Below are 11,458 nucleotides of genomic sequence, written 5' to 3'. Positions count from 1 at the left end.
CTGACAGAGCCTCTGATGGCAGTGGACCCTTCTCAGGTGGGATCCAGTCTGGAGCAGGTAACCTGCCCCTCTCTACCTTGCCTTAGTCAGCCCAGGGCTGCAGAGGACAAGAAGGACAGTGAGACCCAGAGGGCCCCCTGTCAAATAAAGCACCCCCATCAACAGATTAGGGGCACCAAAACTAGTAGCCCTTGTAAGGTGAAAACTTTAAAAACTCCTGAGGGAGCCCCCTTAAAAGTAGTTAGGGACCTCCCACAGATGGATTCTGTTGGGCACAGCCAAACCTGGGACCCAAAGGGCCCAAACCTGAACTGTCCCTCCAGCAAGCCAAACAGAGGGACCCAGCCTCCAGCTTTAGGTAGCCAGAGGCTGACCCTGAGAGCACAGTGCAACTCAGTTGAAGAGAGAAGGGCACACATGGTGGAAGATAATTGGAGGAAGCTGAGTCCTAAATTAGTGGAGCCTCACTTCAAAACTCCATATCCAAACCAGCCTTCTAACTTGCAAAGACACACCCAAGGTAGTGATTCCCTATGGTGGAGACCCTCTGATACCCCAAGGGTGAGGGACTGCTTAGTGGACCATGAGACAGGGGGTACCCATGCTAGTGCAGGTACTTCCTTATATGGCCACTCAGGCAATAAAGGCTTACCTGGCCAAGGATAGCCTTATCTCCTTTCGTTTGGGGGGGGGTTGTGTAGGAAGGTGGCTACCTGACTATGGTTACCCCAGATTTTTTGCCTTGTGTTTAGCTGGTTTTCGACTTAGTTGGCCTGGTTCCCTGCTAATCAGGGCCCCAGGCTATCGGCTCTCTCTGTAAAATGGATTCCATGTACCCTAGGTGCATAACTAGATTGGCTTGGGTCACCTTATCAGCCCCTGTACAGAGCACTATAGGTGCCCAGGGCATAGGTGCATCCAAGGCCTACCAGGGGCTGCAGCATATCTTTTGCCACCCCTGGCTGGCTATCTAAAATTGACACAACTGGCTGATCACTCAGCTGGGGCAAGGTGGTGTAATCACCCCTTGCTTAGATATAGTATGCCTATATCTACACCTATCTGGACACATATAAACCTGTGAGCCACTCCTATGGCAGGCCTTAACAATCCTGAAGGCAGAGTGCGTGGTTTAATGTGAGATGGTGCTCTAGCATGAGCTGAGCCTGTCTGCAGCTGTCGGGACCAATTCCCTTAGCTGTTCCGGGATAATGCCAAACCATATACTATTAAGTGCATTATAATCCTCGCTGTTATATGTCAACTTTGGTTTGGCTTTATCAAAACATGTCGTGTAAGGTGTCATACGATTTGGAATACTACCCCCTCGCCAGTCCTGGCGACGGGGGTAGCATTCCACCCCTCTAGAGGGGACGACATGTTACTTTTGCTAAAACGCGGTTGATTTTTAAAAGAGCCTCAGATCCACAAAATGGATGCTTCTGCCACAGACACATGTCTGACCTCCTGCTGCTGACCGAAACTCAGCAGAGGAGGCCTGGACAAAGGATTTCCTGTCACAGGGAGGTGTGACACCACCCCAGACAGGAGATAGTGGATTGTAGCAGGGAGGTTTGAATGAAACCAGACAGTGCCTGGGGAGCACAAGGCTTCCCCTTGCATAATCCGGTCAAACCGGTTCTGGGGCAGCCCAGCCCCAGCTCCAGTGAGACCTGGACAAAGGAAAGGGGGTGTAACCACCCCCCTTCCTGGTCCCACCCATAGGGGAGGGACCTAGCAGGAGATCCACCCCTCAGATTGGAATAAGAGGGGGAGCAGTGCCAATGCAACTCAGATCATCCTGAAATCAACTTTAAACTAAGAAGACGACTGGACTTCGACATTCTGATGACAGAAGACTGAAGAGCATCTCCCTTGTGGCCTAGGAGGGGCCACCCTGTGAACACAGGCATCACCCAGCACCTCAACGTCTGCTTTGCCGCCGCCTCCCGCCGGAGTCCGAGTGCAGAGCCTGACAAGACCCAGCTTCCCAGACTTCCCTCAGCCCGATCCACAGTCCCTGCAAAGAAGGGACCCGTGGAGGCACCGAGAGACGTGGGAGCGGCCATCTTGAAAGACCCCCGAGACGCTGACTGCGCAGCACCCGAGGCACCCTCGACTCTGTGCTTTGGGATTTGAGAAGCCCCACAACCGTGCAGCATTTGCACTAAAGACCAGCCCTCCAGCATCTCCACGATCTGCGTCGGGCCCTTTTGCTTTTTGCCACTCGGCTCGCCAACCCGGCCGCTTGTCACGTGGTCAGCGGCCATCTTGGCGACGAAACCTACGATTTACACTGTGGGTCTAGTTGCTCCAGACCTGCCCTCGCTCCTGTAGAAAGGAGTACCCGCTCTGACCTTGCTGGTCCGAGTAATAAGCCTTTTTCACTTTCCCCGTGGCTTGCATTAGCCAAGGCTTGTTTGCTTCAATCGAGTTGCCGATACCGCCATCAGCTAGAGCCTTCGAGGGACAGCTCGTGATCGACTCTTGGACGTCCTTGACCTCTTCGTGTCCACGTGGCTGCAGAGAGAAGCAACCCCTGATCACCTGTTTGCACCCGACTTTGCCTGGTTCCAATCTGGTTCCACGGTGGTCACTGGTCAGTGACTTTGAACATTGTCCCCTCTGCTTTCAGGTCTTCACCACTTCAGATCCACCCTTGGATCCACCGGACACTTCTGCTTCACATCGCCTGCAGCTGCAACAGCTCCAAGCACCAAGAGCCTGCGTGTCAAGACCCGACGCCACTTCGACCCTGTGCACCCACGGCCTGTGGGTGAGGTAACATTGCAACGCCGGTGTTCCCACACTGGTACACACCTCTAGGGTCTGTGTCTAAAGTTTTGTGTTCCTAGGTTCAGCGGAAGTATCTTTTAATTCACTTTAACTGACTTTTACGCATCATTGACAGTGCATTGGTGCGCGCCGCACTTTCCGTGCTGCACCCGTCTCCTGTGGGCTACTCCTGACTGCTCCCAGCGAATCTCTAGGCCCTAGGCCTAACCATTGTTCGATAAGTGTTACTTATACCACTTTTTTAGTATATGGTCTGAGTGGCCACCCGCCCTCATCCATAATTGTGCAACTTTATATGTTTTACTGTGCTTTTGATTTAACGCTTGTGCCCCTTTCCTCATAAAGAGTACTGGGGAGTAATTTAGAAATAAATACATATATTTTTACAATATATACTTGTGTGGTGTCCTTTCATTTGATTACAGGATTGTATGTGGTAAAACAGCTCGCTTAACACGACCTCTTAAGTTAAGCCTTTAAGGCTGCTTAGTCCATGCTACCATTAGGATAGCTTGTCTACAAGGTTGACTTACAACCTGACATCTTTGGGGTTTGTTTGGACTGATACCAAGTGGTTCCAGAATTGGAAACACTACATATCAGGCCAACTTCTCACACTGAGCAATACAGGTTGTTGTTCAGAGACACCCAAAAAGCACAGACTCAGGACTGGACTGATTTTGTAGATTGTGCCACTAAGGCTCTGGAGGGTTGGCTGCAGGGAAGTAAAGTTTCAGACTATACAGGATTGTACAATCTTATGATGAGAGAACAGATCCTTAATAACTGTCAGAACCAGCTGTTGCATCAATACCTGGTTGACTCTGATTTGACCTCTCCCCAAGAATTGGGAAAGAAGGCAGACAAATGGGTCAGAACAAGGATTAAGCAGAAAAACCAGAACCAAGGTGACCAGAAGAAAACAGACCAGAAGGGTGGGAAACAGAAAGATAAAGAAAAGGACCAGAAGTCTTCAGGCCCCCAAACTAGCAATAAGGAGGGGGGTTCCCAAAATGGAAACAAGAAAAAGAAGAATGATGGCCCAAAGAAACCTTGGTGTAATACCTGCAAATCAGTTTCACACTGGGGCAGTGAATGCACTAAGAAAAATCCAGTCCCCACCACTGCAGCTCCTAAAGCACCTGCACCCCCTAGTACAGTTAACAGTGGTGGTACACTGCCAAAGGGTCTAGTAGGGTTGACCCTGGGTACTGAGGTGGAATCTGGCCTAGTCAGAATCCCCACACAGGCAGTTCTCCTATATGATGTGGACTTATCTTTGCCCACTGCAGTAAGCCCCAGTAACCTGGGCAAATATAGGCAGACTCCCTTAATTAATGAGAAACTGGCTCAGGCCTACAGGGACACTTGTGCCAGTGTCACAATGGTGACACCTGGCTTTGTGGATCCTGGACAGATTGTACTAGGTGAAAGTTACCTAGTGACCAATGCAAGCAACTCCACTACTTCCCATAGTGTGGCTGTTGTGAACTTCTCCTGGGGAGGGGTAGATGGCCTAAAGAAAGTTGTTGTGAGTGCAGACCTCCCAGTAGACTGTCTGTTAGGCAATGATCTTGAAAGCTCAGTTTGGTCAGAAGTGGAGTACAGGACTCATGCAGAAATGCTAGGGATTTCAGCTCATGTCCTTGCAGTGACAAGGTCTCAGGCTAAGAAGTGCCTTCCTGAACCAGTGGTGGATCTTGAAACAATAGACCAACCACAACCCAAGAGGAGGAGCAAGAGGGTTAAGGCTGTGCCTTCCCACTTGCCCCAGGTTGAGGATCAAGTTTCACAGGAAACTGATTCTGCAGTCCAAGAGGAGACTGTCTCAGATGAGCTTGAACCTGAACAGGTTGAGTTTCTGGGGACAGGGGGACCCTCAAGGGCAGACCTGGGGCAGGCTCAGTTAGATTGCCCTTCACTTGAACCCCTCAGACAGCAAGCTGCTGCTGAGGCTGCAGGGAATGCTCAAGGTACCCATAAGGTGTATTGGGATGAAGGGCTCCTTTATTCAGAGGCTAGAGACCCCAAGCCTGGCACAACCAGGAGGTTGGTCATACCTTTGAAGTTTAGGGGCTTCCTTCTTACCTTGGCCCATGATATTCCCCTTGCAGGACACTTAGGCCAGAATAAGACTTGGGACAGGCTTGTTCCACACTTTCACTGGCCTCACATGTCAGAAAATGTCAAGGAGTTTTGTCGCTCCTGTGTCACTTGCCAAGCCAGTGGTAAGTCAGGTGGCACAACAAAGGCCCCCCTGATACCACTACCTGTGGTGGGGGTACCCTTTGAAAGAGTTGGAATAGACATTGTGGGTCCCATGGATCCTCAAACAGCATCTGGGCACAGATTTATACTGGTGGTAGTGGATCATGCCACCAGGTACCCAGAGGCAATTCCCCTGAGGACCACCACAGCTCCTGTGGTGGCAAAAGCCCTCATTGCAGTTTTCTCAAGAGTGGGCTTTCCAAAGGAGGTTCTTTCAGACAGAGGTACTAACTTTATGTCTGGATACTTAAAAGCAATGTGGAAAGAGTGTGGAGTCAACTATAAGTTTACCACACCCTACCATCCACAGTGCAATGGGCTTGTGGAAAGGTTCAACAAGACCCTAAAGGGAATGATAAAAGGTTTACCAGAGAAGCTCAGGCGGAAATGGGACATCCTTTTACCCTGCTTGCTCTTTGCTTACAGAGAGGTCCCACAGAAGGGGGTTGGCTACAGCCCTTTTGAACTTTTGTTTGGCCACCCTGTAAGAGGTCCATTGAGTTTGGTGAAGGAAGGATGGGAGTTACCTCTCAAAAAGCCTAAACTAGACATTGTGGACTATGTACTTGGTCTCCGCTCCAGGATGGCTGAATACATGGAGAGAGCATCCAAAAACCTTGAGGCAAGTCAGGAATTACAGAAAGCCTGGCATGACCAAAAGGCTGTTATGGTTGAGTTCCAGCCAGGACAGAAGGTGTGGGTGTTGGACCCAGTGGGGCCAGCAGCTCTCCAGGACAAATGGACTGGACCCTACCCTATCATTGAAAAGAAGGGAGAAGTCACCTACTTGGTTGACTTTGGTACCCCTAGGAGCCCCCACAGGGTGCTCCATGTGAACAGATTGAAAGCATTTGTTGACAGGGAGGACATGAGTCTCCTCATGGCCACAGATGGGGAACAGGAGGAAGAGAGTGACCCTCTCCCAGACCTGCTTTCCCAGAACCCTGATGATGGTTCAGTTGATGGAGTAGCCTTGGCAGGCAGCCTCACTGAGCAGCAACAGGTGGACTGCAGACAGGTGTTGCAGGCCCACAGACATTTGTTTTCACTCACACCCAGTCAGACTAACTGGTGCACCCATGAGGTGGATACTGGTGACAATCTGCCTGTGAAGAATAAGATCTACAGGCAACCTGACCATGTCAGGGATTGTATAAAGGCTGAGGTGCAAAAGATGTTGGAGCTTGGAGTGATTGAGCCATCAGAGAGCCCATGGGCTAGCCCAGTGGTCCTTGTGCCAAAACCTCATACCAAAGATGGGAAGAGAGAAATGAGGTTTTGTGTGGACTACAGAGGTCTCAATGCTGTCACTAGGACAGATGCTCATCCCATTCCAAGAGCAGATGAGCTCATTGATAAATTGGCTTCTGCCAAGTTTCTGAGCACATTTGATTTGACAGCTGGCTACTGGCAAATCAGACTAGCTGAGGAGTCAAAAGCCAAAACAGCATTTTCGACCCCTAGTGGACATTATCAGTTTGTGGTAATGCCCTTTGGCTTGAAGAATGCACCTGCCACTTTCCAAAGGTTGGTGAACCAAGTCCTTGCTGGGTTGGATGACTTTTGTGCAGCATATCTAGATGATATTGCTGTCTTTAGCTCCACCTGGGAGGATCACCTGATCCACCTGAAGAAGGTTCTGGAGGCCCTGCAAAAGGCAGGCCTGACTATCAAGGCTACTAAGTGCCAGATAGGGCAGAGCAAGGTTGTGTACTTGGGCCACCTAGTAGGTGGGGGTCAAGTTCAACCACTGGAGAGCAAGATCCAGACCATACAGGACTGGGCTCCTCCAACTACCCAGACACAAGTCAGAGCCTTCTTGGGCCTGACTGGGTATTACAGAAAATTTGTAAAGAACTATGGGTCCATTGTGACACCATTGAATGACTTGACATCCAAGAAGATGCCCAAAAAGGTTCAGTGGACAGTTAGCTGTCAAAAGGCATTTGATGACCTGAAGAAGGCCATGTGCTCTGCACCTATCCTGAAGAGTCCTGACTACTCCAAACAGTTCATTGTACAGACAGATGCTTCTGAGTTGGGGGTGGGAGCTGTGCTTTCACAACTTAATCAAGATGGTCAAGACCAGCCCATTGCTTTTATTAGCAGAAGGCTGACCCCCAGGGAGAAACGTTGGTCAGCTATTGAGAGGGAGGCCTTTGCTGTGGTTTGGGCCCTGAAGAAGTTGAGGCCATACTTGTTTGGTACTCACTTCCTAATTCAGACAGACCATAAGCCCCTCTTGTGGCTAAATCAGATGAAGGGTGAAAATCCCAAACTGCTCAGGTGGTCCATTTCCCTACAGGGGATGGACTTTACAGTGGAGCACCGCCCAGGGACTGACCATGGTAATGCAGATGGTCTCTCCAGGTACTTCCACTTAGAACATGAAGACTTATCTGGTCAAGGTTAAGTTTAATGTCCCTGCGTTTGGGGGGGGGGTTATGTAGGAGAGTAGGGTCTGCTATCCTATGGTCACCCCAATTTTTGCTTTTTGCTTCACTGGTTTTCGACTTACTGAGGCTGTGGGCCTGCTAATCAGACCCCCAGCCTGCTGTTCTCTCTCTAAATTTATAATACATGTGCTATAGGTACATACCACAATTGGAAATGGACTCCTTGTCAGCCCCTGTACCATGCACTATAGGTGCTCAGGGCATAGGTGCCACCAAGGCCTACCAGGGGCTGAAGCATAGCTTTTGCCACCCCTGGCGGGTTCTTAAATTGACACAACTGGCTGATCACTCAGCTGGGGCAAGTGGGTGTAATCACCCCTTGCTTAGATATAGTATACCTATATCTAAACCTATATCTGGACACATATATAGCCTGTGAGTCACTCCTATGGAAGGCCTCATCAATCCTGGAGGCAGAGTGCGTGGTTTTATGTGAGATGGAGCTCTGGCACGAGCTGAGCCTGTCTGCAGCTGTCGGGAACAACTCCCTAAGCTGATCCGGGATAATGCCATACCATATACTCTTAAGCGCCTTATAATCCTCGCGGTTATATAGCAGCTTTGGTTTGGCTTTATCAAAACATGTCGTGTAAGGTGTCATACGAATTGGAATACTACCCCCTCGCCAGTTCTGGCGACGGGGGTAGCATTCCACCCTTCTAGAGGGAGAAGACATGTTACTTTACTGAAACGCGGTTGATTTAAAATGAGCCTCAGATCCACAAAATGGATGCCCCTGCCACAGACACGGGTCTGGCCTCCTGCTGCTGACCGAAACCCGGCAGAGGAGGCCTGGACAAAGAGTTTCCTGTCACAGGGCGGTGTCAAACCACCCCAGACAGGAGATAGTGGATTGGAGTAGGGAGGTTTCAAAGAAACCAGACACTGCCTGGGGAGCACAAGGCTGCCCCTTGCAGGATCCGGCCAAACCGGTTCTGGGGCCTCCCAGCCCCTGTCCCAGCGCGGCCAGGATCAAAGGAGAGGGGTGTAACCACCCCCTTCCTGGGTCCCACCCATAGGAGGGGACCTAGCAGGATGTCCAACCCCCTAGATTCGAATAAGAGGGGGAGCAGTCCCAACGGACTTCAGATCATCCTGAAGAAACATAAGAAACGAAATCTGGACCCTTCGACTTTCTACACGACGTGAGAAGACTGAAGAATCTCCCTTGTGGTCAAGGAGTGACCACCCTGTGCAAACAGGCACCATCCAGCCCTCGACCCTTGCTTTGTTGCAGTTCCCGCCGGAACTCGAGCGACAGAGATCGACGAGATCAAGCTTGCCTGCCTTCTACCTGCCCGATCCACAGTCCCTGCAGAGCTGAGACCCGTGGAGGCGACCGGAAGCGTGGGGCACGCCATCTTGAAAAGGCCACGAGACGCTGACCGTGCAGCCCACGAGTCACCCTCGAAGCTGTACACCGGGGTTTGAGAAGCCCCAGCCCCGAGCTCCACTTGCTCCAAAGCTCACCCCTCCACACTCGACGAGTGCTGCGTGGGGCCCTTCTGCTTGTGTGCGCTCGACGCGTTGGCCCGGTCACTTGCCAGCTGGCTTGTGGCCCCTGTGCCGACGAAACTTGAAATACGGCTTGCTTTTCTGGTTGCTCCAGATCTGCACCAGCTCCTGTGAAAAGGAGCACCCACTCTGACCCTCCTGGTTCGAGTGATAAGCAATCTCCCGGTTCTGCGTGGATTGCTTTTGCCAAGTGCTGTTTGCTGCAATCTTGAAGCCGACGGTGCTGACGGCGAGAGCCTACGTGGGACAGATCGTGACCTGCTCCTGGACGTCGCAGATGCCCCAGAGCCCACGTGACAGCGGAGAGAAGCCTATCGACAACCGCCTGATTGCGCCCGACATTGCCTGGTTCCGTCCTGGTTCCACCCTGGTCACTGCTGAGTGACCCAGACTCTGTCCCCTCTGCTTTCAGGTACTTTTCTACTTCGATCCACCCTTGGATCGCACCGGACACTTCTGCTTCACAGCGCCTGCAGCTGCAACAGCTCCAAGCACCAAGAACCTGCGTGACAGAACCCGACGCCACTTCGACCCTGTGCACCCACGGCCTGTGGGTGAGGTAACTTTGCAACGCCGGTGTCCTTACACTGGTACACACCTCTAGGGTCTGTGTCTAAAGTTTTGTGTTCCTAGGTTCAGCGGAAGTATCATTTAATTCACTTTATCCAACTTTTACGCACCATTGACTTTACATTGGTGCGCGCCGCACTTTCCGTGCTGCACCCGTCTCCTGTGGGCTACTCTCGACTTCATCATTGCTAGTCCTGACTGCTCCCAGCGAATCTCTAGGCCCTAGGCCTAACCATTGTTCGATAAGTGTTCCTTATACCACTTTTTTAATATATGGTCTGAGTGGCCACCCGCCCTCATCCATAACTGTGCAACTTTATATGTTTTACTGTGCTTTTGTTTAACGCTTGTGCCCCTTTCCTCATAAAGAGTACTGGGGAGTAATTTAGAAATAAATACATATATTTTTATAATATATACTTGTGTGGTGTCCTTTCATTTGATTACAGGATTGTATGTGGTAAAACAAGCTCGCTTAACACGACCTCTTAAGTTAAGCCTTTAAGGCTGCTTAGTCCATGCTACCACTAGGATAGCTTGTCTACAAGGTTGACTTACAACCTGACATCTTTGGGGTTTGTTTGGACTGATACCCAGTGGTTCCAGAATTGGAAACACTACATATCAGGCCAACTTCTCACATGGGGTCATGTGTCATCATGTGTCATGTGGGTCATGTGTCATCACATGTCATGTGTCATCACATGTCATGTGTCATGTGGTGTCATGTGTCATGTGGTGTCATGTGTCGCCATGTGTTGTCATGTGTCATCATGTGTCGTCATGTGTCATCATGTGTCGCCATGTGTCACCATGTGTCGCCATGTGCCGTTATGTGTCATGTGTCTTCATGTGGTGCCATGTGTCGCCATGTGTCGCCATGTGTCGCCATGTGTCGCCATGTGTCATCATGTGTCATGTGTTGTCATGTGTCATCATGTATCATGTTGCCATGTGTCGTCATGTGTCATCATGTGTCATGTGGTGTCATGTGGTGTCATGTGGTGTCCTGTGGTGTCATGTGGTGTCATGTGTCATGTGGTGTCATGTGGTATCATGTGTCATGTGGTGTCATGTGTCATCATGTGTCATGTTGGTCATGTGGTGTCATGTGTCATCATGTGTCATGTGGGACATGTGGTCTCATGTGTCATCATGTGTCATCATGCATCACGTGTCATGTGTCGTCATGTGGTGTCATGTGTCATCATATGTCGCCATGTGGGGTCATTTGGGGTCATGTGTCAAAATGTGTCATGTGGTGTCATGTGTCATCATGTGTCGTCATGTGTCATCATGTGTTGCCATGTGCCGTCATGTGTTGCCATGTGGGGTCATGTGGGGTCATATGTCATCTTGTGTCATGTGGTGTCATGTGATGTCATGTGGTGTCATGTGTCATCATGTGTTGCCATGTGCCATCATGTGTTGCCATGTGGGGTCATATGTCATCTTGTGTCATGTGGTGTCATGTGATGTCATGTGGTGTCATGTGTCATCATGTGTCGTCATGTGTCATCATGTGTCGCAATATGGGGTCATGTGGGGTCATGTGTCATGTGGTATCATATGGTGTTATGTGGTGTCATGTGTCATCATGTGGTGTCATGTGGTGTCATGTGTCATCATGCGTCATCATGTGTCATGTGTTGTCATGTGTCATCATGTGTCATGTGGTGTCATGTGTTGTCATGTGTCATCATGCGTCATCATGTGTCATGTGGTGTCATGTGGTGTCATGTGTCATCAAGTGTCATGTGGTGTCATATGGTGTCATGTGGTGTCATGTGTCATCATGTGGTGTCATGTGGTGTTATGTGTCATCATGTGTCATCATGTGTCATCATGTGTCG

Source organism: Lissotriton vulgaris, unplaced genomic scaffold, assembly GCF_964263255.1.
Source record: "Lissotriton vulgaris unplaced genomic scaffold, aLisVul1.2 SCAFFOLD_430, whole genome shotgun sequence".
NCBI classification, from domain to species: domain Eukaryota; kingdom Metazoa; phylum Chordata; class Amphibia; order Caudata; family Salamandridae; genus Lissotriton; species Lissotriton vulgaris.
The sequence above is the reverse complement of the archived record's forward strand: the minus strand, read 5'-3'. Positions refer to the sequence as shown.